This window comes from Aythya ferina, assembly GCF_964211825.1.
Source record: "Aythya ferina genome assembly, contig: HAP1_SCAFFOLD_115, whole genome shotgun sequence".
Classification (NCBI taxonomy): Eukaryota; Metazoa; Chordata; class Aves; order Anseriformes; family Anatidae; genus Aythya; species Aythya ferina.
In genome coordinates this window covers 229,481-256,841 of record NW_028181406.1, presented here as the reverse complement: position 1 = coordinate 256,841, position 27,361 = coordinate 229,481, and the positions used below count along the sequence as shown (strand labels likewise).

Here is a 27,361-nt window from a genome sequence, read left to right as displayed (position 1 = left end):
GGGGGCCCCTGGTCCTCGCTGAGCCCCACGGCGTGCAAGCAGGGCTCCGGCAGCTGCCCCCGGCTGCTGCTCAGGGTGCGGGGCGTGGGGAGCGCCTGCCCCCGCAGCGGAGGCCCCGGGACGAGGGGTGGCGGGGGGTTGCGCTGGGCGGGGGCCTGCAACAGGCAGGTGCCTGCGGGGTGCAGGAGCTCCCCATGGAGCACGGCCCTGGGCCCCAGCCCCAGCGCATGGTGGGGTACCAGTGTCCCCGTCACCATGGGCTGTCCCCACTGATGGACGGGGGCACAGGGAGGAGCGGTGTGGGGGAGCTGCCCCCCGGCGGGGAGCTGCACCAGCTGCAGCTGGTGCCCCATGCTTGGGAGCTGCACCAGCTGCAGGTTTTGCCCCACAGCGGGGAGCTGCACCAGCTGCAGCTGGTGCCCCACGGCGGGGAGCTGCCCCACAGCAGGGAGCTGCCCCCCGGCGGGGAGCTGCCCAAGCTGCAGGTGGTGCCCCTGGGCTGGGAGGTGCCCCCCAGGTGGCAGCTGCACCCCGGCGGGGAGCTGCAGCACCTGCCCCTGGACCCCCGGCACCACGTGCCAGACGGTGGCCTGGGGCAGCGCGGAGGGGAGGGTGGGTACCTGCGGGGGCTGCAAGGGCAGCGCCGTCGCTCCGGGGAGGGAGGGCAGCAGCCAGGCAGCCACCGTTGGCGGCACGGCTGGGACGACGAAGGGGGAGTTTTGCGTCTGCGCAAGCCGCGGAAGCCGTCTGGGGAAACCCTCTGTGGGAAAAAGGCCGCTGGGCTGAGCTCTGGGGCGCTGGGCTCGCCAGCAGGGCCGCAGCCCCGGGAGGAGCGGGAGCCGGCTGCTGGACCTGCCATGGTGGCTGGAGAGTGGGGCGGTTGCTTGGGGAACCCGGGCAACGGGGGTTCCGTCCCAACGGCTCACCAGCCCCTCGCCGACATCTTGGGGAGGACTGCAGGCTTTGGACCCAAGCAGGCTGCCCAGCGCAAGACTTGGCCATGTTCATTAGAACATTACTAGCCTCTAAGCCTCATGGCATCACCTTCCATCTTGACTGCTGAACCTCCTTGCTCCCTACTATCTTCTTTGCCAAGATACAGCTGTCCGTCCACATTTACTTTTCCTACTTGGCTGGACTGAATTTAAGAAGGGAGCTTGCAACTCTTCCTCTTGTTTGCCACTTCATCATCAAACCAAATGAAAACCATTTGCCTTTAACCTCTTTATTTCAGGCCTTCTTTCCTAGTGGCCATTCAAAACTGGGAAAAAAATAGTCTACCAAGTGGGGTTTTTTTTTGATTTGATAATAAATCTGCAGACTGTTAAGTCATCAAGCACTTCAAGACTGTTTGAAATAATCTCGAGATTAATATAAAAGGAATTCCTCACACACGCTGCGGCCGCTTACCTTTAGTATAGTCGTTGGATGCGATGGAGCAGTATTTCTTGCTTTCGCCTGCACTGGAAGTCTTCCCTTCCTTGTAAGGTTGTTTACTGCTCTCACTTCTGCATTACTGACATGAAGAGCCATCTGGAGGATGGCATTCTTCCTTCTTCTCCCGCGTTATCTTCTGGAAACGAGGATCTAAGTGTTCCAAGGAGCCTTTTGCTTTCCTGGTGTTTCTCCTTTTTCTTCTTTTTCTTCTCCTTTTTCTTCTTTTTCTTACGCTTGCGATTGGCATTGTCAAAGCGGAGCGCACAGAAACACAAATCATGAAGTCTGAAAGAAACATGCAAGTTAAAAAGGGAAAAAAAGATGTGGCACTTGTTGCCTATATGAAACCTGATTTATTTTACCACAGGTGATGATTTGCAGCATGTCAGCTATTTTGTGGTGCTTTGTGCACACGCAACTTACTTTAGATGCAGCAAACTTAAGCCATCAGATTGAAGGACCATAGGTCCTGGTTTGTACACAGATCATTAACAACGGCTAGCTCTGGAATACGTGCAAGCAGAAAAAATCTTTTAACCTAATCTGGAATGGTGTACGGATGTGATTCGAACTATGTGGTCCAAAGCTAGTGCTCTGACACAATTCAGCAAGAGCTTTCCTGTCTTCACTGATCAACCTAACAACATGATCCCCAGCCAGCTGGTGCTATCTAAAGAACTTAGAAACTACCAGAAAAAAAAAAATAAATAAATAAAACAAAAGGAAGACATGAGAAGCACCCAGAAAAGAATTAGGATAAAAAATGCGGAGTATGCTGGAATCCTTGCTTACTTGGAATCCTTCTCTCCATCTTTATCCTTAGACTTCTTTTTCTTCCAGAACTTGTGATATTTTTGCATTTTTTTCACCACCTACAAGCTCCTTTTCTATCTTTCTGTCTTTCCTTTCTATTTCACTTTCACTACCTTCTGCACGGGTATATTTTCTTTTTCTGTTTCCTTCTGTTTCAGTTTTCTGGCGACAGTTCTCCAGATGAGCTGACACAGGTGGAAGCGCATGTCTTTCACGAGAATGTCTTCTGGAATGTTGCTGAGGTACCGAGCAACGATGCAAGTCTGCTCGGGGTGTGCCAAAGCGACGTACATCTTCCTCTCTCAAGAGGGAACCGTGAGGCCATCCGCTTTTGTAATGATAATGCTTATGTGACCTGCTGTAGTAAGTTGCAGTCGATCTGTCAAAGGCTGAATCGCCGTGAGAGAACTTTCTCTCTCTACTGTCTCCTGTCGCATGAGGTGAATAGTAATCCTTGTAATAGCCACATCTTTCCCATCTCCGTGCTTCGTCTCGATAGTATCTTTCTCTGCTCCAACTTCTTTCCCCTTTGGATCGGTAGTACCTATTGCTACCTTGTTCTGATCTTCCTCCGCTGCCAGATCTGTACTTTGAATATTTGACTGCTCTTCTGCCATTCTCAGGGCTGTTTCTTTCACGAGGGAAAGATCTGTACCTGCTTCCCTCCCAGTACTCCTGCTTGTGACTCTTTTGCTCAACAAATTCCATGCTCTGAGAACACCTCCTCTTGCTGGAAGGACCTGCTTTTTGACTCTCCTTCTCTTCACTAGGAGCATGTTCCCTCTTGCTTCGGTAATGCTCTTTCTCAGTGGTTTTAGTCTTGTCCTTTGTATCTTGGCGTCTATCTGCAATAGCTAAGGAAGAAAGATTGTTAGAGCTACATTCAGTGTCAGACTCGAGAGAGGAAGTTTGCCGCAATTTCTCACCAGGCTCACAAGACTCTTTGCCGGACAAAACATTTTCTTTTGAAATGAGGTCACGTTCTTTTGATCTTCTTGGTTTCTCCTTGTCTCCACGGTCATCACATTGGTACTGGGCGAGGTATTCATCATTCCCAGGAGATTTCGGAGGTTCCGCAACACTGCATAAAATAAAAACCCATTTCTCACTTCTGCTGAAGGACGTGAATATTAAGAGTAAAACCTTCCAACGTCGAGCAAACAAACAAAAACCTCCGGACTACAGGAACGCTCGCAAAGATATGCCATTTAGAAACCTCTCCTGTGATTAGGACACCTTCTTCAGCTCCCAGAGAAAGTGCTTTTGCCCCTCTTGCTTCTGAAGCCATTGCACTAAAAAAGCAAACGCATCTGTCTCCTTCCACCTGCTGCTCTGAGAAAAAAGGCATAGGGGCGAGCGGGGAACAGCCAGTGTTTCTCCAGACAGTGGAGAAAAATGGAAAAACATTCTATAAAGGAACACAAGTTCTCCTTGAGGCACCAACCTGCATCAGAGTGATATGCTCAGTGCTGATCATTAGTTCTGTTCGTGACACTGGACACACAGTATGGAATTGTACTAATTTAAATCCTTCCATTAAATACTATTAGTAGACAGATAAAACTGTAACGAACTTCCATAAAGTCTTGTCTTAATCAGACTGTGCTCATTTTACCTCATTTCCTCTGACAAGCTGTTCAGCTGGCTGGCTCTGAAGGACTCCGTGATGACTTCTCGATTGACTGAAGGCATAGCTCCAGGCATCTGCAATTAAAACGCACAAGTCAGCAGACAAAAAAATACTATTTGTAGTAGTACTGAGGACTAGTCTTGTCAGAATGTCTCCATTAAATGGTAAGCAAGACCGCTGTCAGTTGTATGCATTATCTACACTTCAAAGATAACCCCAACTCACCCCCCAAAATCTACTTTATGAAACTTAGGAATTTTTATCTCAGCTGAGCTTAAGTTGACAAGTTCTAATGTAAGCTCAGGTCTGCAAATTCTAAGGGGATAATACCACAAAGCCTTACGATCACATGTGTGCTGTGTTTTCTCAGTATTTCACCTGAATTAGGAACACAATAAACACTCCCGAATACATCGTAGGTGAGAAATTCTCGATGGAGCAAATCTATGTTTCAAGCGATCCATTTGTTTTAGAAAAGAACATCTCAGAAGGTTTAACAGGTTCAACTCGGCAAGTGGAATCATCAAGTTTCAGTCCGTTTTCTTTAGATTCATTAACTAACCTAATAGCACCATTTAGTGAATCTGTTTTTGGCAGCTCATGCTGGGATCTTCCTTTGTCAGCATTCTGACAGGAAGAATTGGAATGCTGCAATGTACGGACTACCTTTCCAACCAAAATTCCATTAGAGGACATTGCATTGCATTTCAAATTCCTTTGAAATAAGCCCTTTGACTCCTCCTCAGATTTTCCTGAAGATTCTGCACCATAAGGGACTGTGTTATCAGAGCTGAGTTTAGGATTTTCATTCACTGTTGGCTCCACAAAAATTTCATCAGAAACTTTTTTGTTTGTTTGCATTTGCTTCATTTGCATTACTGAATTTGTAATTGTGGATGAAGGAACAGCCTGGTAGAGATCTTCATCCTCCACAGCACTGCTAAGAAAGTCAGGCTGTGACACAGTCTGACGAGCAGGCAATTTATTGTGAATACTGATGGTGATCTTCTGTTTTCTTGACGTATCAGTCATTGAAGGCCTGGTAATTGCCTGGTTTTGAACACAGGCCATTGGTGGTGCTGAAGATGGCCTTTTTAGGGTGACACCAGTGGTCTTTGTGTCCTCTTTTATGGATCCATTTCCATTTAAACGGCTTGAATTCTGTATTTAAAAGAAGAAATTGCAAGATGGATTAACGCAAACACTGCATGTAACATTTTGAAACACAAAACTCTCCTACTGAGTGTTTCTACAAATGGTCTTAACACCTAAAAAGATGCTTAAAACCAAACAAAAAACCCCACACCAAACCCCAAACCCACTAGCAGTTTGGTGCCGTTATCTGCCCTCCCGCTTCCCTGAATTACCTTAATCATATGAGGAAGAAGTCGTGGTCCCAGAAATCCAGCCTGCTTACTATTAGCCCCCTGCTGACCAGGAGGGAATGAACAGGGATAAGATGGTGCTGGCAAGTAAAACGCACGTTCTCCAAGTGTCAAATCATAGCGCCTTCAGAAAAGAGCAGTGATCGTAGTTTAGTTTTTCTTTCAGCCTACTCTTGGATTAAATCCCATCCTATCATTTTAGAGGAACAGCTCATACGATATGGAAGCCTTCTCTACAGAAGGCTTCGCCAAGACTACAGACTGAAAAGTAGAGAACAGTCTTCCTACTAAGACTATCACTTGCAGAGCAATAATTCATTCTTACACCACAGATGACCTTCATTTCTCTCCTTCTCTAAAGTAGCCAGCTACAGATAACACATAGATAGCAATTTACACAAGTGCTGCAGTTTAAGGCCAAGCAACAAAAGATAATAAACGACACAGAATTTCAGGTTAGACAGAACTGAATTAGACAAATAATAATCTTCTCCTGGGATAGCAAGAAAAACACTTGCAAAACAGAAAAATATCAATAACAGGAAAGGAAATCTCTTCTGAACACAATTTAAGATTTGTTATTACCTGATATAAAAAAGTATGTAAGCTTGCTGACCAAGAACTCTTTTAATGTCAGTACGCACTACTTTAGCATCATTCATCTGATACCAAAGTCCATTACCAGCCTGCAAATAAAGACAATGATTTCTTTAGGTGAATTGCACGTTTTCCAATTGAAATCACGGATAGGAACAAAATACACACATGTCAAATAAAAATATAATGAAATCTTTTTCCCTAGAAACAGTAGCTGCTAGTCATGCTTTAATTGGTTTGCCAGCACAACCTTTACCCTGTTAGAAATGCTGTTGACTTCTACCTTTACATAGCATATATAGTGTCCTGAGTGACAGCTGACACCGTGATGTACCAGCACCGCGTATAAGGCATAGAGCAGTGGTTCTCCCATTGACTGCGACATGTAGGCTCTCAGGTCCAAATACTCCGGATATTTCACCTCCTAAAGAGACATCAAGAAGATAGAAAAATTATCCCAGAGTACTTCGTGGACTAGCCAGAGAAAAACACTTCCAAAAAACACAGACTAGAATTGATTTCTAGAATATATTTCTCGAATATATTTCTTGATTCACTACAAATAAGTCTTCCCATAAACAACGGTTAAGACTAGAAGTTGCAGAGAACTGTTTCCTGATGAATCAGCCTTCTCAGAGGAAAGCATATGCTTCTTGTCAAGCGGGAACTTTATTGATATTAAGAGAAAGAATAAGCCATAGTCGTTAGTCTACAATTATTGTCTGAAAATATTAACAACTTTCAGCTTTGGGGGATGTCCCATTACACAATGATATAGTTGCATTACAGTGGTAAATATACCTTGTTGATCTTTCCACCTGTGAAATCTGCAAATCTTTTCAGTGATATTGTGAGAACCTTGGAAGAACGGTGTATGGTAAATCTCTTGGATGCAGGAACCATCTTTTTACACCTTAAAACCAAGCAGAGATAAGTGTTTGAAGGCATCTTCTTTTTTCGCCCCCAAAACAAACTCCTTTTAATGTCTCACGCATGCCTATGCTATTTGAATGATATTTACTTGCATAATAGGTTGGTCTTTTTTCTTTTCATAAACCCATGCACTGCGTGTCAGGTTTGTTAATACACAGAAGAAGGTCAATTTTCCCAACAACTCAGAGCATAGCGGGAACAGGAATCTCTCACAAAAGGGTATGACCAGGTTGGATGGCAAGGTACCATTTCTTGGTCTACAAAAGTGGCTATTTGAACTCCAATCCTGGATACATTCTTTCAGCTTTCAAGGGAAATACAAATACTGAAAGCGGAACGAGAGAGCCTTGGTCCCCAGGGCTAGAAATTGCAAATAATCTCCAACATAGGTCGACTATCAACATCAAAAATACAACAGAAGCACATGGTCATTCTACAGGAGGGAGACATTTAACAGTAGGAAGTCTTCATGTACTGAGCTTGTCTGGAAAGACACTGAAACCATCTGCCATCCTTTGAAACAAAATAGTTCAGTTTGACACATTGCCCGCTCCAAGGTAGGACCTACGGTGTAAGCAGTGAAAATTAGCCACTAGCCCAGAGAACAACAGAAACTGGGCAGTTTACATCAAGAAAAGTACTGTCGAGAGCTAATAAATAGAAAGAACAAAAGTAGCTCTTTTTGAATTCTGATGGCAAAATACAAGCCAGAGAATTGCAAACCCATAGGGAATGCCTATGAACAAGACTTCCCCCCTCCAAGGAAACAAAAATCCAAGTCTTTTATAAACTTCCACAAAACTTGTAAGTAGATCCAAAGTTTAGAGGTAGTCCAACAGAGTCATGCAACATAGAAAACTGACATCTAGGATTAAGACCTAATTCGTCAAAATCTTACTCGCTACATTTATAGCAATTCTCTCCATCCAGCTCTTCAGGTTTCACAAAGAGTTCCAGAGCTCTGCTAACAGACGAAACCGCCTAGAGCAGCGAGAAAGAAGAGCGCAAAGTCACCGTAATTCAGAATTCCAGAGACATACTAGTAGTTTATAAGAGAATCTTACTAACATACTCAAGCGATCTACTAGGAGCACTGTGAAGAAGGAGGCAGAAAGAGCATGCTCAGCATTGACCTCACCTGGAAGGCATTTGACTTTGGAACAAATACTTTTCCAGTAGCCTACACAGCATCTACAGTGTGCTTTGTCATCAATACTGGGGACAAATTCATCAGTCTAACAATTAGATGTATATTGAGGTAGAACAACAAAGAAGTATGACAGCATTATAATTTTTGCAGAAAGAGAATTCTTTCCCCTTAAACCCAATGCAAATGTGGAGACTATTTACATGGGTTCCACGGAAGGACAAAGTCCAATCCACTTCCTTAGCACCACCAAGCTCTTACGTTTTAACATTATATGTGGTTTGGTTTTTTAAGTTAAACAAGTTTAATTTAGAAAGTTATGCATGTACTTAAACATCATGAATTATATTTAGAAAACATCTTACCTTTATATCCAAAGTGATATCAAGAAATGCCTCATACGTATCCGAAACTGCTTTGCAATTCAAGCACTTCACTGGAAGCAAAATATAAATGCTTAACATTATGTGAAGGAGACTAACTGTCCAAATTCAAGTTGTTGACAGATACTACTTTAGACAAACTACAGACTGCTTTACTACCGACAAAAGTCACAGATCAGTTCTAAGGACAGGAATATTTTTTCAAGTACCTCTCGATCTTAGAAATCCTCCAAATATTTGATGAATGATGGTGGTAGCTTGAGAAGATCTGTCCAATCTGGAAATAAATTATAATCAGACCTCAGAAGATTTAAGGCACAGAATTAACTCTTCAAAGAGTTTGATGAAAAACAAGGATGATGTAGACTTGCGTTGCTGATAGTAAATAAGGCACTAAAAGGTGCTAGAGATCATTTTTGAGAGTAAATAAAGGACTAGAAGGTGCTAGAGAATGTATGAAAGTGAACTTGTTTATGCTTACTCGGTGCTTCCGTTCAAGCACGCTTCCTGCATAGCATCAACAGTATAGCGCAAGAACTCGTGTGCGTCTTCTTGACTGCCAAAACGGAAATGTTGTCCTATTCCTAAATAAGAAGATGATAGTATTGACCTCATTTAAAAATGAAATCATTCTTGTATTTCTAAAATCTCTCTTCATTGGAGTGTTAAAACCACTTAGACACATCAAATAATTATTTGAAGATTACAAGCTATCGAAAAGAAACACATCTGAAGCCACTTACGACTGAGATTACTGATAACATGCGTAGGCTCGATGGCATCAACAGTGCAACGCAGGGCCTGGTTAATGTGAGTCTCCATCGTGCACATCATGCAAAAATCTTGTTCACGACCTGAAGAGTGAAAGAGCAAAGCATCCCAGTCCAGCGAAATATCCAGAACTACAAACATCTAAGTACAATTTAAACTATAGATACAATATCCACTCTCCTTGCTACATTCTATTCTCCCAAGATGCCAATGTCCCAACAGTCTTGTAACATTTCATTTCACACAACTTGACAGAAGAAAAATATCCACTAAGCCTGTATTCAAATGCATGTTGTGATGAGAAATCTAAAAGACTACTGCAAAGTCGCAGTTGTAAAGGCTGACAGGAATGTGAACTCCACAGGCTGCAAAATGTATTACTCTCTAAAATTACTACCAAATGCATTACTGTCCAATGCACTTCATTATTCCCATGAAGCAATAAATGATCCTTTAATAAACAAACAAACAAACAAATAACTAAATAAATAAAACATGGTGCATTAATTGCACTCCATATGCTATTCGGAGCCCACTGCTAATACAGTGCTCAAAGCCAGCTGCTACAGGTAAAATCAGGCAAATAAGCTTATCTCACAGAATCACTGCTGTTCTTTCACCTTCAGAGCTATCCAACAGATTCAAAATACTGTTAGAAAGTACTCACATGACTGGCTGTGCTCAAGAGAAAGCATGTAATTGGCAAGTGGGGGTGTGTAGGTCAAACACTGTAGAGTAGCATTAAGAAAACATGTGTTGCCAAGATTGTAGAGGCCAACTCCAACACTTCGTGTTTCTCGCCAATCCATACAAATCTTCTCAGGTGGAAAAAGAATGCTCTGTGGCGGAGCAATTCCATCATTAACGACTGCAAGAAAGTTAAATTTAAAAAGAGATCTTGTTTGTTTGTTTCGAAGAAAGGTATTTAAAAAAATACTATTCTGCAGGAGCACCTAGAGGAGCTAGCTACAATCCAAACCAGAAAAACTTATTGCAGACAGCTTTAATACCACCAAATTCAAATTGGCTGGTCAACACAATGTTTTGGGGGAAAAAAAAAAAAAAAAAACAACTTTAGTCAACCATTTTAGTTTTTCTAAGGCAAGGCTAACTGCCATTCTGTTTGTAGCACCTAATGCCAAGTTCCTCTCCATCTATAATCTTTAACCTGATTAACTCAACTACTGTTTTTTTCCTTATTATAACTTAAACCACAAACTTAGACTTGAAATTATACGGTAAAAACGTAAAAACTAGGAACTAGGAATGACGGTACCCCTACAGATACCAGATTTTTTCCTGAGCAATGTTATCCTTCAAAAAACCTGTGAAAAATGGAAGCTGTGAATAGCAACAATCAAACACTTTTCTCTGCAAAACAGAAAAGACATGGAGGAATCTGTGCATTACAAAAAGCTCCCCGTATTTCTCTGTTGACTGTAAATATATCAAAATTAATTTCTGTAACATCAGTCACTTCAGTTGCCTTAGGGGATTCGCTTTTCAAGTCTTTCTTCACAGTAGTCCCCTTCTCTATCAGTGCAACAAGTAAGAACTGCATTTTCTACTTTTGCTTTGAAGACAATGGAGGCAGGATAGAACGCACACTTACTTAGATCTCTTGGGGCAAAAGCCTTAGATTTTTCAGATGATCTACAGTAAATAGCACCTCCACGTCCTTGGGCCACAGAGACTTGGCTTGAATCTTCTGCAGGCACTATCCGGCCCCAGTTGGCGGTGCGTGACATCAGTATTTTAGGACTTGGTTTCTTGGATTTGCCAGACCGCCTTGAAGAGGGCTTTTTAGGCTTTGAAGATTTGGGCTTCTTAGCTACGGTCATTGTTCACATCTGCGACAGAGACAGAAGTTCTGGTTGACGTAAGACTATCAAGAAGCACTCCAAGAAGAAAAGAGTAACAGAAGTCCTGTCACTTAATCTCAAAGAAACAGCCTTAAGAACTAAATCGCTGGTATGAATGATTTAAAAAGAATCCCCAAACTAAACACACAAAGTGAAAATTTCCATCTAAACTCTATCAGTATTACTTTTCGCTTCTGCAGAACTAGTGGCTGATGCCATTTCTTTCCCTTCCGTAGGATTTTAATCCATTACAACTCTGGAGTCTTTTTAATATAAAAATGTAGAAGACATTCTCTGAGGGGAATCAGTTATTTATTGATTTCCGGAGTTGCGCAATTATCTGTTAATTAGTACCTATGATCTAATAGATAATTGTTGCAATTATCTATTGCTGGCATTAGTAACAGAACACTATTACTTCACTGCCTGCGTTTTTCTGTTTCGTCTGCACAAAGGTACCCAGAACTCACTGCTACTTTTCTTCTGTCTTTCCAGGGCTCGCCCTCTACCTCACTGTCTACTGCACCAGTCATGAGGGGTTTGTTGTGATTCTATAATGAGCCTAGCTTTTAAATACACCTTTCATGGGCGTCACTTGGTGACGGCAAGTTAATCTGTGAGGGCTCCTCAGTCTACATCATGCGGTCGCTTTTTCCAGGTGAAAAAGCGGAGCTGTAAGTGGCAGTACACCAAAGCCCTGGCATGCTGAGATCCAAGAGGAGAGATGTTTGGCCCTCCTTTTCACTCCTGGGAACCATATACCTCAAAACCCACAGAGGATGGGCTATATCTCAGAGAAATCTTCGGAAAGGAGAGCATGAAGAGCATGTTTGCAAATTTATTTCTCCCTGGGCTTCTTCTGCTTCTCCAAGAAAGACGAGTTTGAATATAACTTTGGCAGCAGTACTTCTGGTGTTTTACTCCTACCACATTTAAAACTCCTACGACAAACTGAAAAGTTAGACTAAAAAGCAGCTCTTTCCGTTCTACTTTGTCAAGTTGCACGCTTTCCTCATGCAAAACAACAGGGGAATGTAAGCTAGAAACGGAAATGCTGAATGTAAAACAAAACAAAACAAACCTCAGCCCTCCAGGACAAAAGCCAATAACTGCTACAAAGTCCTTTTTAAAATGCTGATTAGGTTTCAAGGTGATACCGCTTTAAATAAGCGTAGTTGTGTGTCCATAGGCAGAAGCTGAATAATGACAGGATGAACTTCTATACTTCATGTTTTGTTACTGTCTTACTGTAGCACACAGGGACTTGTTACCTTTAGGGAAACCACTAACCTCATGGAGGGTTTAAAACATAAGCTAGTTTGTTATACCAAAATGACGGAGAGAACAAAGCATAAAGTGCTTTCAGATTTCTAGCACGCCTTGATTGCTGTCCATTAAACTTCAGACACGTTAAACAAAACACAGTAAATAAGAAAACTCCTAGTCCCACAGCTGGCAAATTGTGTGCAGAGGTTGTAATTAGAACTTTTTTGCCTTGACGTTTTACATTTAAAATTGATTTTAAATCCATTCTATACACACTTTCCATTCCTGAAAAAACAATACGCAAACCTGACAAATGCATTTACATGAGAAATGAAGTCGTCCTTGTCCGACTGGAAGAATAAGGTGACAGCTCCTGGGCTCAGGGATAAGCTCCGATCTTCACCAGTGACAGCTCCTTTTTTAGGATTGAAAGGGAAAATGTTTCAGCAACACATTGGAAACATACTTAAGGGACAAGAAACAAAATCAAGACTGCAGTGAGAAGGAGAGCAGAAAAACAATACTGGGGAAAATGGGAAGGGAAGGGAAGGGAAGGGAAGGGAAGGGAAGGGAAGGGAAGGGAAGGGAAGGGAAGGGAAGGGAAGGGAAGGGAAGGGAAGGGAAGGGAAGGGAAGGGAAGGGAAGGGAAGGGAAGGGAAGGGAAGGGAAGGGAAGGGAAGGGAAGGGAAGGGAAGGGAAGGGAAGGGAAGGGAAGGGAAGGGAAGACCTTGATCTTTATACTGACCAATGAGATAAGCCTTACACATTTTTAAGTTTATTTTTGACAACTGATTGAGGTGTTACCAGCTATTAAGTACGATTCAAGAGCAAATATTAACACTAGAAAGAAGAAATCCGATCCACCACCACTGTTTCAAAATACATCCATTTCTCATTTGGAGATGACGTCTCTCTGGCAAGGTAGTAGAAAAACTGTAAATACCGATAGAGCTTCCTCTCCCGATGTTCCATATACATACCGATGCTGTTCCTACACCTACGCTCTGAGCATAAATTTATGTTGACATGAGTGACAAGAGAGGGTGTTACTCCTCTCTTTGTTTGCCTTGAGAGACACACCTCTTGTCCATTGAAAAGTAAATTCAAGATTCCAGATCACTTAAGACAGTTGCTATCCCCCCATTCAGAGTTCTGCAGCAGCACTCTTCAGATGTGTTTAGCAGTCTCTTTAGAAAATGTTATCACTTAGGACCTGCTTCTCAGTAGGTCCACGTTTGGCCTCCGCTTAGCAGAGAGTCAATCCCAGCTTAAGCTTTCGTACAAGAGCCCCTTCACGAAACGGAGTTGAACCCTGACATAACTGAGTTGAACCTTTAACCTTGAAGCTTCCTTAAAGAAGAAAGCAGCACCCAGGCCAGGAAATAGAAATTAATCGTCACTTTACCCTGAAACGCAGTGGGCTATTCTGTGCTGGCAGGATTGCTGCCGGGCTGGCCGACGAGGCGGCGGGCAGCTCCCCGGGGCCACAGGGCCTGGCACAGGGAGCCGCCGGGGGTCTCCAAGGTCCGGGAACAGCGGCAACAGCGGCAACAGCAGGGACAGAGGGGACAGCAGCGACAGCAGCAGCCACCTCAGCCGGGGCCGTCTCCACAACCGCCACAACGGCCTCGGAACGCCGCTGAACTCGGAGCTCCAGCGTGACGCCTTGTGAACCTGGCCGCGCTGCTCATGGCTAAAACCAGAGCGTTTCCTCCGGCGTGTGTTTACTGTCGGTGCCGGATCGGCCCTCACCCCGAGCTCTCCCTGCCGGGAGGGCTTTGGGGTTGGGGTTTCCCTCCCGCCGCCGCCGCGGGCAGGCCCCGCGCGCAAGGGGTCCGCGCTGGGGAGCAGCATCTCACCCGCGGCGAGAGACCGAGGGCACGACATGAAAAAGCCCCGACACAAAAATGCCACGACATGCGGCCGAGGCGGCGGGGAGACGGCTCTGAGGGAGCTGCCACTTCGCCCCGCCGTCCTCCCCTCCCGGGCCGCCCCGCCGAGCCCCGTGCGCCTCAGGTGCTGCGCTGAGGGGGTGGCTGGCTACTGAGACAGCTGCCCAGGGCACTGCTCATGGCACCGAGCCTGACGGAGGTCAACAAGTGTTGAACAATGCTCTCAGACATCGGGTCTCACTTTGGGGTGGTCCTGTGTGGAGCCACGAGTTGGACTTGGTGATTATTGGGAGTCCTTTCCACCTTGGGATGTTCTCTGATTCTAGGTCAGCAATCCAGTAGCTGATGAGAAGTGTGGAGTCATTCAAAGGGAAGAGAGAGCACAACACTTCTCGTTTGCAGAAGCGGCTATTTGGTAACCAAACCGATGATTCCTTTGCTTCTAGAGCAACTAACAGCAGGGATCCGCTTTACAATGGAGGGAAAAGAGTCGTTGGCATGTCATGTGAAGTAACCTTCAAATCCCAGAGGATGATTTTGTTGGAACTTTATTCAGCTGAAAACACGGAAGCCTTGCTTCTGCTTGTGTTAGTTACAGCTCCAGTTTATTTTGGTTGGGAGGGAAGGCATTCCAGGCTAATGTGCTGTACCTGTTCCTTCAGCTCATTGTCCATAAACGGAGGAGCAAATGAAATCAGTTTAATCTCCATTAAATGCAGCAGACAAAGCGGAGTAGAGGGCGATCTAGCACTTAATTTTTCCTGTAAGCAGGAAACCCAGAACTCAACAACACTTTTCAAATCTTGTCCTGCAGTAAATGACCAGCTGAGTGAAGCTTGCATTTAGAGGATGTGCTCCTCCAGTAGACGGAAATAGCTTTTCCTCTTCACAAGTGCAACTGAGTGGTGGACTGGCAGCTACGTGGTTAACTAGTTGTGCCAAAGGGGTTGTGTTGAATGCACAGAAAAATATGCAGGTCCCAACAGTAAAGGGTTGTCTGTAGGCATGACACTGAGTACAGATGTTGTCTGCAGGTTCGTGCAGAGTGCACCGCGCCAATAAGCACCCAGAGTCGGAATGCACACGAAGGTCTTTTAATTATATAATTACTTATAGAACTCTGCAGAGTCAGGTACTTGGCCATCTTTCGCAAAGCAAGCACACCTCTGACTCGAATCACCGTCATTTATACACAGGAAACTTGTGAAAACTCTCTCTTTGGCTCCTTTGGATTGGTTATTACAGCTCACCTAACTTATCTCCACTGAGCTTGTGCATTACAGAGGAATACCGGGGGGGAGGGGGAACAGGAGAGGGGGGACACACACCGAATCCCACATTAGCATAGATTAGCATTTTGACAGGTGTGATTTTTAATGTGCTAATGACCCTTAATGAGAAAAAGGTTACTATAGGTCAGTCTGGAGCTGGTGTTCTCCTTCCTGTTTTTTCCCTTTTAGCCCTTCTCTTCCTTGCTTCTGCTAGCTCAAGGCTACCTGTCTCTCTCCTTCTTTATTTTCTCAGCTAAAAGACTGCACAAGCTACACGCCTCCCTATTTGCTTCAACATTTCCTTGGTTTTGTTTTTGTTTTTTTCCCAGCTTTGGGACGACACAGGTGTGGTTTGATATTTGCCAGTATAGCTAAAACTCACGCCAGTCTGCTCACGCACAGTAAGTAGTAAGATTTAAGGACTGGTTTCATCGGCTTCTTCCATACTAACATCCTTCTTATGTTTTAGATATGCTGGAGTTAAATCAACACTAAGTTACTACTTGTGGAGTAATCGCCTTAAGCGACTAGGCATCATAAGCACACCTCCATCCCAAAAGCTACCCGCCTCCAAGGTGCAACCACCCCTCACTGAGCACGCCCTCGGAATTTCTCAGAGCCTGTACCTTTAAACGCAAGTGAGATCATTTCTACCAAGCACAACCAAGATATGCATGACTAGAGTCACTCAAGCTCCACCTTAAAGATAGAAAATAATACCAATTGCTTTAAGAGAAAGGGGATGTTAGGGAAGATACTATCAGGAAGGATTCCTTCTGACATCACTCGACAGGCTGAGCCTCTCACTCCCCCACCCCCACTCCATTGGGACGCCGTGGGGTAAGATCTGAACGCTTGCTTATACCAGGCGTCTCTGTGGAATCTTAGAAATCTCTAGAGTTTTGATGCTTTTTAATGTCTTAATACCTAGGCTGTGTACCTGTGCATTTCATGCATGCTAGCTTGCTTTTGCAGACAGTGAATTTATCACTGACAATCCAAAGAACCTGTGTACCTGTCGCCGTAACAAATTGCACTTAATTGCATTCTTCCTAGCTGTGAGAGTTCTCCTTGAATGCGACTAGAGCGAGGCCGTACTGCGTTGTTGGTGAATCCGTGACCGTGATAGTTCAGCACCCTGAATCCGACGGGACCCATGACGGTCAATCGGCTACACCCCTTAACGCGACACTACTAGACGAAGAAGATGACAGGGCTTGCATGCACTGCATTAGGCTTTGCATGTGAAAACACCCCCAAATAATTTCACGTACATTTAACGTTTTTAAAGGGAAAAAAACAGGAAGGTGTAGTCTCTCTGTAAGCTACAGCCCTACATAGTTAAGGCATCAGCATTCATTCCTTTGCTTGATAGCAAAGTATGAACATACAGAAGAGTTAAATATTTTCTTTGCATTCTTAAAGGCGATTTTTCAGACTTGGGCTTCAGTTGTTGGAGTTGAAGAGATCAGTAGACATCCTTACTTTTACGTTAAGACCAAAATCTTTATCTAAGATTGTGTTATCGAACGCAACTAAACTCCCACCCCCACATGTTTTTTTTTGTAACTTCGCAATGATCTTGCTGCAGTCCCACTCTGATGGTCTTTCAATAACATGCAAACTGCCGTGGCAGATTCTGTTACAGTGCTTTTCTATTGACAGTGTGCCTAACACTCAAGGTAAAGCCCCTCATTTCGCAGTGGGGACATAAAGTGTTTCTTTGGACCCTGCTGCTTCTGTTAGTACTCATTTTTTCACAAACTTGTTGAACCTGAGCCGTGCCTACTGAGCCAACGAATGCTTTGATGACACAGTATTTTGTCAAAGCAGTTTTGCTTCTTGGAGCTACAGAAGCAGCTCTGGCTACGTGATAGCGAATTGTGCTGCATTGGCAAAACCAGACTTAGCTACAGACTTACAACACTTGCTAACTCGATCTATTTCAAATCTCATTTTAACTTTAAAGGACAATCAGTTTTGTGGCTCCTGTCTTACTAATTTGCCTTGTTTTGCATGGAAGGGCAGCCTGTGAATGTTTTGCTTTATTGCATGCTTCAAAAAAAGGCTGAGGAAGAGACTGGAGGAACCTTTTCTATTCTATGGACTTTCCCCCGAGAGCGTGGAATTGCAGGCTACTTGGATGAATGTTCCAATGTGAGTAAGGGAGCAGACCTCAGCCAAAGGAGGTGGAATCCTTGCTTAATAGTAAGTATCAGTGTGGGGACATCTTTGCTTAACGGGAGCCATTTAAACTCTTCATAGAAACAAAATAAGCTGGACATCTTATGCTTGGAAAGCAGTATGGTTACACAGCGGCTAACATAATGACTTGAGTCTTCTGCTCTGCAACTTCAGGTTTTGTTTTCAAGCAGTGCATACATCAGTTTAAGCTTTGGACAAGGAGATTTGCAATGCAAATAGTGATAAACCAGAATCAGCGGCGCTGACGAGTGTAATGGTGAAATGCAGCAAATCAAGTATTCCTGGAGAAATGTGAGATTACAAAACTAGTAAGCCATGAAGCACTTTTGTTGTTGTTGTTGGTTGTTTTTTAAATCAATTCTTATATGCTGAAATAGCACCTTCAAGAAAATCTGTTTATCTAGCCAGGTAACGGTGTCTCCCTGTAAACAGGAAGGAAATGCCAGGAGCAGCCATACCTCTTTGCTGTCAAAATAAAGAGCAAGTCGAGGCCAACATCATGCCATAGTGCAAAGGCTTGCTAAGAAAGATCATTCTAAGAGGTCTGCAAGAAAAGATGACTTACTTTGTCATAAGTTTGTCAAATAGAATGGACGAGTTAGTAGTCGAGTACCGACTGTGTCCGACTCTACAGCTGCGGCGCAGCTCCAAGTCCCTGTTTTCTCCGTGGACTCGTCTCACAGTTTTTGCACCAGCTCTACTCCTCAATGTTCTGGTGACTGAAACGCAGAAACAAAGGATTTTGAAACAGTGAAGATGGGATTCTCCTTATTTCACCGTTGCTCTTGTAAAATGGAAACAGACAGACAAAAAAGGCACCCTGAAGTGGATTGAGTTTTCTTTACATTTCAGGTCAGAAGTTGGTGTCACAACCACTGCATTCCACTAATTTATCGCTCTGCACGTTTAAACTGTCTACTTAAAACTGGGACCTGTAGGGAAATTTTTAAAGAGACTGAAAGCTAGCCAGACAAAAACAAACGTGCAACTTTTGTTCCATGCAGGAGGGAAATCTACTCCACTTATTTCTGTCTTGGAAAAGTGAGAACAATCAACACCTTTCTCTAAGGTGTTTTCACTCCATTCATGTCAAACTGTATCTAACAGTGCTCAAAACAAACACTAGGACATTGCAAGCCTCTTCCTAAGAGGTGTATGTTTGATTACTCTGTTTATGCATGCAGCACTTCCATTTCCTGCATTAGGATCTAACAGCTCAAGGAGGGAAGAATCGTTTCAAGAGAAACACCCAAACACCACATAACTCAAACTCGTGCTTTTTAGAAAAAAGCCTGCCCATTGTTTGCCATACAGCACCCTTTGGCACAGGTTGGTTGCTTGCACTGTCATTAAAAGAGCCAAGAGGACAAGGGGAAGGGAAGAGCTACACCGCTGTGCTGCTAGGATCACAGCTAAGGTTTACTTTTGTGCTTGCCAGCTATAAAACTGAGTTTGAACTTATCAAGTGTCGATTTACTTTGCACAATTAGAACAGTTTGCTTTGTGCCTACCAAGCTGCAATTCACACTGCTCCCTCCCCAAGGAATTCATAAAATCTCCTATTTGCACCTACCTCTCTTCACAGAAAAGTCACTGAGGAGTGAATTCAGCTGACTACAGAAGGCTTTGGGGCCAAATGAAAGCCATGGAGTGACCAAGTGCCATCCTCTTCAGTAACCTGCGCAAATAGGTATCCCGGGGACTTACAGCCACTTACCTGTGCTATATTCTTTTTTTCGTTCCAATTTTGGCTTTCTCAACTGCCTACATTAAGAAAGAGGACACGGCAGAGAAGGGAGAAAAGACTTGTTGTATTAGACCCATCAAGGATGGGAAATTTCACCATGTTTACAAGCCAGTGCTCCATGGTATACAAAGAGAAGCCTGTAGGCCTCACGCAGGATCCACATCCCAAGTCTGTTGCGTGCCATATACACGCGGTTCTGTATGTACCCACATTTCCTAGCTTGCTCATGTTGAATTCTCAAAATTATGAGCAATAGCACCCAAGTGGAAAAGATACATGTCCTGGTTTCAGTTAGGACAGCGTTAGTTCTCCTCCTAGTAGCGGGTAGGTTGCTATGTTTTGGCTTAGAATGTGTGAAAGGATGTTTAGAAGATTGCTGATACCACCCCGATGTTTCAATTGCTGCAGAGCAGTACTTACAACAAGCCAAGGACCTTTCGGTGTCTCACTGTCCTACTGGCGATCAGAATCGGCGCACAGCAACAGCTGCGAGGGGACAGACTCAGGATGGCCGACCCCAACTGGCCAAAGAATTCTATGCCTTATGGCAACACGCTGCACCATGGATAGGGCGGGGCAGCCGGGCTGCTAGGGGTTACGCTGGGCACTGGTCAGCGGGTAGTGAGCAACTGCATTGTACATCACTTGTTTTGTACACATTACTAGTAGCAGTACTATCATCATCATCATCATTATCATTATTATTTTCCTGTCTTAATAAACTGCCTTTATCTCAACTCGCGGGCTTCACTGTCCCGTTTCTCTCCCCCATCCCAGAGAGGGAGGTGGGAGGGTTGCAGAAGGGCTGTGTGGTGTTTAGCTGCCGGCCGGGTTAAACCACAACAACACCTCAAAGGGGTTGGGGAAAAAAACAGGTTTTTTTAGAAAAGCAGAAGACTTTCACTGAGAAGAGGGATTCTAGTTTTAAGGTACTGGTACGCCATCAGCATGCTCATAGGCCTCTGCTGATTTTAGCCGGAGGTTTATCAGGCCACAACTCACTGCACATGCTTTCTCTCTTGCTTTTCAATCTACAAATCGAACAGAGATTGAACATATAGAAATACAGTACCTTGAAAAGCATCTTCTCTTGACATTTCCCCTCAGTATCGCCATACTTTCTTCAAAGCTGGAGACTGAACACCGCAGGATGCTTTTGCTCATTGATCTTAAACGGTGTCCGTTGAAACATTCAATACTGGGAGAAGAATAATCCTAGGGAAAGAAGGAAACAAGAATATATTTATGTGAACCATGTAGATTCAGATAAAGAAATTCTGCCTCACGCAAGTTTAATTGACCCTCCTGACTTGGTAGTGGGGCAACTAATGGCAGGCAGACACTGAAACGCTGCTGTGCTCAAGAAAAACCTGGAGAGAAAAACAAAAAAAAAGCTTTCAAAACTAAAGCTTCCCTTTCCCCACCGTTTTCTTGTGGATAACTTAAGCTTAATATCCTTGGCAAAAAGATATTGCAGCAAAACCTTTCACATAAACTTAGTGTTTCGTGAAAAACAACAACAACAAAAAAAAACTTTATATTCAATTGAATTTAAATTAAAAAAATAAACTAATTAATTTAAATTAAAAAAAATTGAATTCAATTGACTGTTCAGAGGAACAGTCAAGCTTGACATTCTACAACCTAGAATTAAAATCTAGTTTGAGTTTTTCTCCCATCTCCAGACCTTGCTAAAGATGCTTATTAGGAGCTCTGTCAAAAAAAGTGTAAGGCTTGTTATATCAAAGCTTCGAACCCTTCTTACTGCCCTCGACCTTCTTCACATTGCTGCTCCTACAAGGGTGAGCACTATCATTTTTAGTACGGGAGGGAAGCTGTCATATCCTTGAGTGGGGGGTCGTTCTGTTTACAAAATGAAGTTCCAGTAAGAGTACATCAAATGAACCAACTTTCTTTGAACTTTAATTCATCACTATATTGAATGAATGACCTCTGGATTTCTCTCTCCCATTTGGAAGTCAATTTGAAAACAAAATACCTCTGCCATAAAGAGCCAGGCATCAGAGACACCTGTTGCGCCTCAAGAACGGAGAAGGTATGAACGACAAGTGCAGCTGAATAAAATGCAACTTGCCATTAGAAATGGGTGTACTGGCATCTACAGGTGCCGCTGGCATCTCCTCATTTTCATTACTCTCTTCATCTGGTTTCTCGTCTTCAGTAGCAGGGTTCTGCTGTGGTGACTTGGAGTTGTCGCATGGAGCACACGCTGCAGAGATGCGACCTTGCAAGAAAGAATAGATACCAAAGATCTTCGTCGTGCATTTTCAGTTACAAATGCAGAGACAAGTCTTCAAATCCTTAGCGTTAAAGCACGTACCTCTTTTCTCACGATATTCTTTAATTTGTTCACAAAGTCGTCCAAACTCTGTATCCATTTCGTTCCTCACCATTGAATATGCAGTGCCTTCCAAAACATAGGCGCTGTGACGATCTGAAATTTTACAGACTTTACCTGAATGTTGTCTACCAACCAATGAAACTGTTTTGATCACAGAAAAAAATTGCTTTCTTCATAGGTTGGTTCCGAAAGCTTATCTCAGTGAATATTTTCAGCATAACAACATCGAAGTTAATTAAAACAAAAGCACAAGTTCCTTGGGAACACTTATATCACAATTCCATGCCCAAGTAGCAAAATGATAAAATATTTACAGTCTGGACGTCCAAAATCATCTAATCCATCCGAAGTCTATTGTGCGCACACAGCATTTATCCATCTATATGTTTGACAGATTTTTTAAACTAGGGCTAAAAAGCACATCCTCACCTGTAGATCTTTGATCCGGGTAGTACTCTAAGGCATTGTTACAGATTAGATCGATGTCCTTCAGTTAGTCTCCTGCAGCGAGGTACTGGCGCGAGTCAATTTGAGTCAGAACTGTTGAAAGATCCATCGGCTCTTTAATCCTTGTGGCATAGTCAGGTACCTGCAGATCAAATACAAGCATTCAGAGGTTTTCTTAACCTTGCACACTGTCTACCAAAATTATTCTGAAGACTTTAAATAAACGACTTCCTAAAAACCCTGAACATTTGCGATGCATCAGAAGATGTTGAAATTAACCAGTTTGCTTCTCAAAAATGGAAGGGCTTTTTCATTTTTCATTAGAGCGGCCACGAGAGGACAACAAGAAGTAGGGAGGTCAGAAGCACGTGCATGGTAGAGAAGAAACACTGAGGGTGGGAGATTCATTTCACTTTGCTTCAGAAAATCACAACAGTGAAAGCTGAGCAAGCCATCCGGCATTCTCTTTGTTGTCGACATTGAGGAAAAGGTGCATGAATTGCACCTGTGAAGTACCTGTTGCAGGCATCTACTTTAGAATGAGATAACTGGACCCTGAGGTGTTCATTTCTTCCCTCAGACCAGAAGAGGAGCCTAATGACCAGTTCAGATGAGGACATATGTATCTGTCTAGATTTTTCACAGCTCAAGAACCTAGGAGAAAAGGGGAAGAAAAGCCAGTGGAGGCCAACAAGAAGAGGACTTTGCTGATCCCCAGGTATATTCAAGTTACATCTGTCTTTGAAATATACGCCCCTAGTTTAGGCTTATCTCATAAATTAAGGAGAAAAAGACATCTAAGCAGCCAATTGGAGGAAAAAGAAAACACACTGCACTTATGGTTGATTCCTATTGAGAAGTTCCAGATGAAACAGAGAACAGGATCTCAAAACTTATTTTTACAAACTGCTGCTCCTATTCCTGTTCCCACAGGAACTGACAGTCCAATAAAGGGCTTTAGACTTCATTCAAGTAGTCCTGTAAATACTGTTTGTCATTATAAGGAAAGATCTCTGTGCTTTTCAGTGCTGTGACACGCCTACATATCAAAGCTTTTTCACGAGCAAACTGTGTTGGCATTTGGACTAGCCTTTTAGAATGAAACCAGGGCTTTCAGCGAATAATCCCATAAGACACATTTGAGAGTCAGCAGAAGTAAAAGCACTGCCTCTGCTTCTTGCAAAATTCTAACAGTGCAGCCCTAAAAACAAAGTTGAACCTTCCCCAAAACGCTGAGAAGTACGAACACTGAGAAGTTACAGACACACACGGATCAGCACTACTTTACCTTCTGTGGGTCAACGGGCTTTGCAAATTCCCTGAAACGTCTGTCAGTGGCAAGTCTGTGAGTAACGTCCCTCAAGAAAATTCTAAGGTCACGCAAGGTATCCTTCTCTTCCTCCTCCAGCATCTTTACTTCTTCCTCTTGTGGCTTCTGAGGCTCAGCTGGTGGTGCTACAGGCACAACTTCCAATGTCCGATCAACTTCAATTCATCAGGAAAAATTAGCCAATTTACAGTACTCAAATACAAGCATATGACAAATTACTGACAGAAAATGACCACCAAAGCAAAGACCAACAAGCTAGTAACTTCGATAGGAAAGTTTTAGATGTACTTCTCATATCCTCCTCACCTCTTTTCTTTACAGGAGGCTTAGCCACTTCATTTAGAATTAGGTCCTCAGAAAAAGGCTGCTCTCTCTGCCCTACCAGGCAACTCAATATTGCACACTTCTCCAAATTCCGTATTAAATCATTTTTGCATCTAAAGCAGAAGGAGGAGAGACATTTCAGATTTAAGGCCACAAAAAACTCATCTTCTATTCCAAAAAGACGAGTACCTTTTCAAATTAATTATAACCTGAAGAACACAAACTGAAAAAAGTTATCTTCCTGGCCTTAAAAGGCTACATTTTCACAGGTTGGCACGGCAAATTCAAATATCACCTTTAAGAATCACCTGTAGAATTAAAGCTCGCTGAAGGGATTGTACGCTACACTGGTAAAGTAATGGCTTTCACCACATCCAACAGCGCCTCCTTTGTATTTACTTGCCTTGCTGCAGCCTTTACTTAGAACCTTTATGGCTATCGAGGGAAGAGACAGGCTTCAGCAGACAAGTGAGGGCTTTTTGCTGAGTTTTTATTTCTCTACCAAAAGGTGTCTGAAGTAGCTAGTACCTCTACGTCTTCCTCCATTTTCAAGTTCTAGTATTAAAAGGTAGGTGAGGAATTTCACTACTTATTTTAGAAGGAATTTACAGCCTGTACAAAAACTTCTGTGGGAACTCAAGCACTTTCAAAGCAGTTGATAATAAACACGTCTAGGTAAGACCCGTTCTCTTCCCCCAGTGACTGAGACCAAATCATCAGAATGAGAACAGTGTGGTCCTGTTTTGGGCACCTTCCCTTAATGTAAACTCTCAGAAGTCAATGAAGTTCTGCACCTACTTTTACTACAGTTTATTTAGGATTACAACTAGAATTCGATTCCAAAGTTACTTTAGCAGAAATTGGAACTCAGCTTTCCAGCTTGGAAAGCTTTGGCCTATATGAAGAAAGAAACTGATTTACTTATTTTTTTTTAATCAAAGTGTTTCAATTCTCTACTAAATTGCATTATTAGCAGTTTACCCAACGTAGCATGGAATGGCAGACTGTCAGAAGAAATCTCTTCAGTAAAAACATCCTCTTGTCATTTCAAGCACTTCATATTCTTGACTAAACCACTTTGTAGCCATCAGAATTATTGTATTAATTTATTATTTGCATGTGTGAGAAGGGGGTGAAAGTCACTTGCTTGACTCAGAAAAAACCTTAAGCAGATGCTTTCACAGTATTCTTTTTCTCTAAGCAAATTTTAAGTGATTTGTTAGGGTGCCTGAGTAATAACAGCATGCATTTAAGAAAGCACAGCATTTTGATGCTGAAAGCATTCATAAATTACAAGACACTGAAGAAATAGTAAGGAAAGTATTGACAAATACCTCTTCTGGGAGATCTGAGTGACGTACATCAGACGGAGCAAGCAGAAAAACTGGCAAAAATGCTGGAATGTTAAGTAGTAGAGTTAGAAAAGTAAGTTTCAAGACAGGTCCAGCGTTGTCCCACCATAAATGGATATCTGGGACATAAATTGTGCTTGGTGCTGTCTTCTGAGCATTTCGGATCAGCTAGTGAAAAGGAAAGCTTGCGTAAGAAAACTAAAACACGTACAAGAACCTCTTAATACATAGCTACATAGCCATCTGACTGCCCCATGAAATGAAACTACGTGAACAGAGTGGCAAGCATCCTTTCACATAAGGAATTTCTCTGTGCACCCTTTCAGATTATCAGTATTCGGAGAACTCTAGTCAGAAGATGGGAAGGATATATTCAGGCAGTGGCTAGACACCGTAGCTATATGGCCACAGCCACAATCATCGCATAACAAAGAAAGGAAATGTCCCTCTTAAGGGACACATCAGTATTCAGTCGTGTAACATGTCTGTCCTTACTTGTATGGCTCTCAAACGTTTCCACTAAAGGTAAAAATATTTTAAGGTAGTGATGCCAAACAAGAAAATGGATTTCCTGCCTAAAAGTAAAAACACCAAATCTGGTCATTTTTTCTAGTTAAAACCACATCACCGTGCAAATGAAGTGTTTTCTGAATGTTAATGCTTTTAGTGCACATACTGCAACAGCACAAGTTGTGTATGTCCGTGCGAAAGCAAAATAAACAGAAGCCCCAAACCTCGGTTGCCTTACTAATATAATTTAGAAGAAGCCTACAAAAAGTAGCCGACATGCAGTCTGATACAGAGCCATCTACTGGGAGCACACAGTCTTAGGAGGCAATGAGAACTACTTTCTGGATCCCAGTGACATGAACAGCATTTCTTTCCACAAAGAGATGTTTATTAGCAACACCGCCCAGCTTCCTGAGCTGCTAGCAACAGCCTCACTGTAAAACTGGGTATGGAAAATGTGGACATGTACAACATCCAGATTGTTTGTGGTGCTGTCTAAAAGAAAAGGGGATTTTCAGACAGAAGCAAACATCCCAGCGCATTAAAACAAGGCCACCTCCATTACCAATGAATTTTGCTCACCTTACTTGCAACTCGATTGATCCTTTACATACAGTCAGTGAATCCGATGAGAAGAAAAAGAAAAAAAGGTACCTGTCCGCAGATTTCTTCTGGCGATGCAACGTTTGTAAGCAGAACAGAAAGGTCCAGGGTGTGAACGGGAAACTTCTCCAAAGCGTGCAACACCACGGGTGCCACGTAAGAAACCTGGCCGTACCCTTCTTTTCCTACTATTAGCAGACGGGGCTGGCATGATGTTGGTTCGCAGAAAGCACTCCTAGAACAAGAGTTAAGAAAACAAGCTTATAAATGAGGTGCTGAATAGACACACAGATGTTCCAAGTAATTTTCCTATAGACTTTCTTTTCCCTCCCCAAATAATCCAAATGGCAGCGGTACATTAAATACATGTAAGATTTCCAGTTAAGTTATTCACTCATTCCAATTGTTTCACCTTCTTCCCTTGTGTTTCCTATTCTTTACTAAACCAAGACTGCAAATTAATATCCCTGCAATCTTGCTTTACTTTATTATAAATTTATTATTTATTATATATTTATTATTTACTTTATTATAAATTTATTTTTATTTAAAAATTAATTGGTGAGGAGCATTTGTTTCCCCACTACAATCAGGCTGTACCTCTGCTGGCTTAAATCAAAGATGCTAGAGACTTAGCCTTGCTCTAAAGCACAGAAAATCTTCTGGACAGCACAGCAATAGAAACGGAGAAAAATAACTGATCCAGCTGTGACAACATGATCTAACTTTCCAACTGTGGGCTTGCATGACTTCCATACTAAAATATCACAAGATTAACACAACTTGGTGGCTTAACAAATAAAGACACCATTCAATTTTTTCTCAAGGTGTTTTAACAAGCCATTTCTCAGTTTTCTTTCTGCTACATAATTCACTACTGGTTTAACAATCCTGGAAAACAGAAGGGCAAAAGGTGGCAACACAAACCCATAAAGTTGGGGTATTTTTAGCTAAAAGGACAGACAGCACATTTATGTGGTCTTGAGTCTTTCAAAGAATGCCATGGATTAAGTCAACGTGTTCTGGTAGTCTACTAATCACTTTGGCTTACAAAGAGAAGCCTGGGCTTTTCAATTTGGTCATTCAGAGCAACT

At 42.9% G+C, this 27,361-nt stretch overlaps 1 pseudogene across 1 annotated transcript; it reads right to left on the bottom strand.

Moving 5' to 3' along the window:
- Window positions 1–144: 144 nt before the first annotated feature.
- LOC311428694 (ubiquitin carboxyl-terminal hydrolase 42-like) lies at window positions 145–21,550 on the bottom strand (annotated as a pseudogene). The gene is made up of 20 exons: window positions 21,435–21,550; window positions 20,412–20,554; window positions 18,158–18,311; window positions 12,548–12,639; window positions 10,709–10,946; window positions 9,764–9,964; window positions 9,069–9,179; window positions 8,807–8,909; window positions 8,535–8,602; window positions 8,308–8,378; window positions 7,694–7,776; window positions 6,664–6,775; window positions 6,146–6,286; window positions 5,851–5,951; window positions 5,248–5,389; window positions 4,334–5,041; window positions 3,177–3,291; window positions 2,230–3,104; window positions 1,411–1,722; window positions 145–760 (listed from the first exon to the last, which is right to left on the bottom strand). The product of its transcript is annotated as a ubiquitin carboxyl-terminal hydrolase 42-like (transcript).
- Between the last annotated feature and the right edge of the window lie 5,811 nt (window positions 21,551–27,361).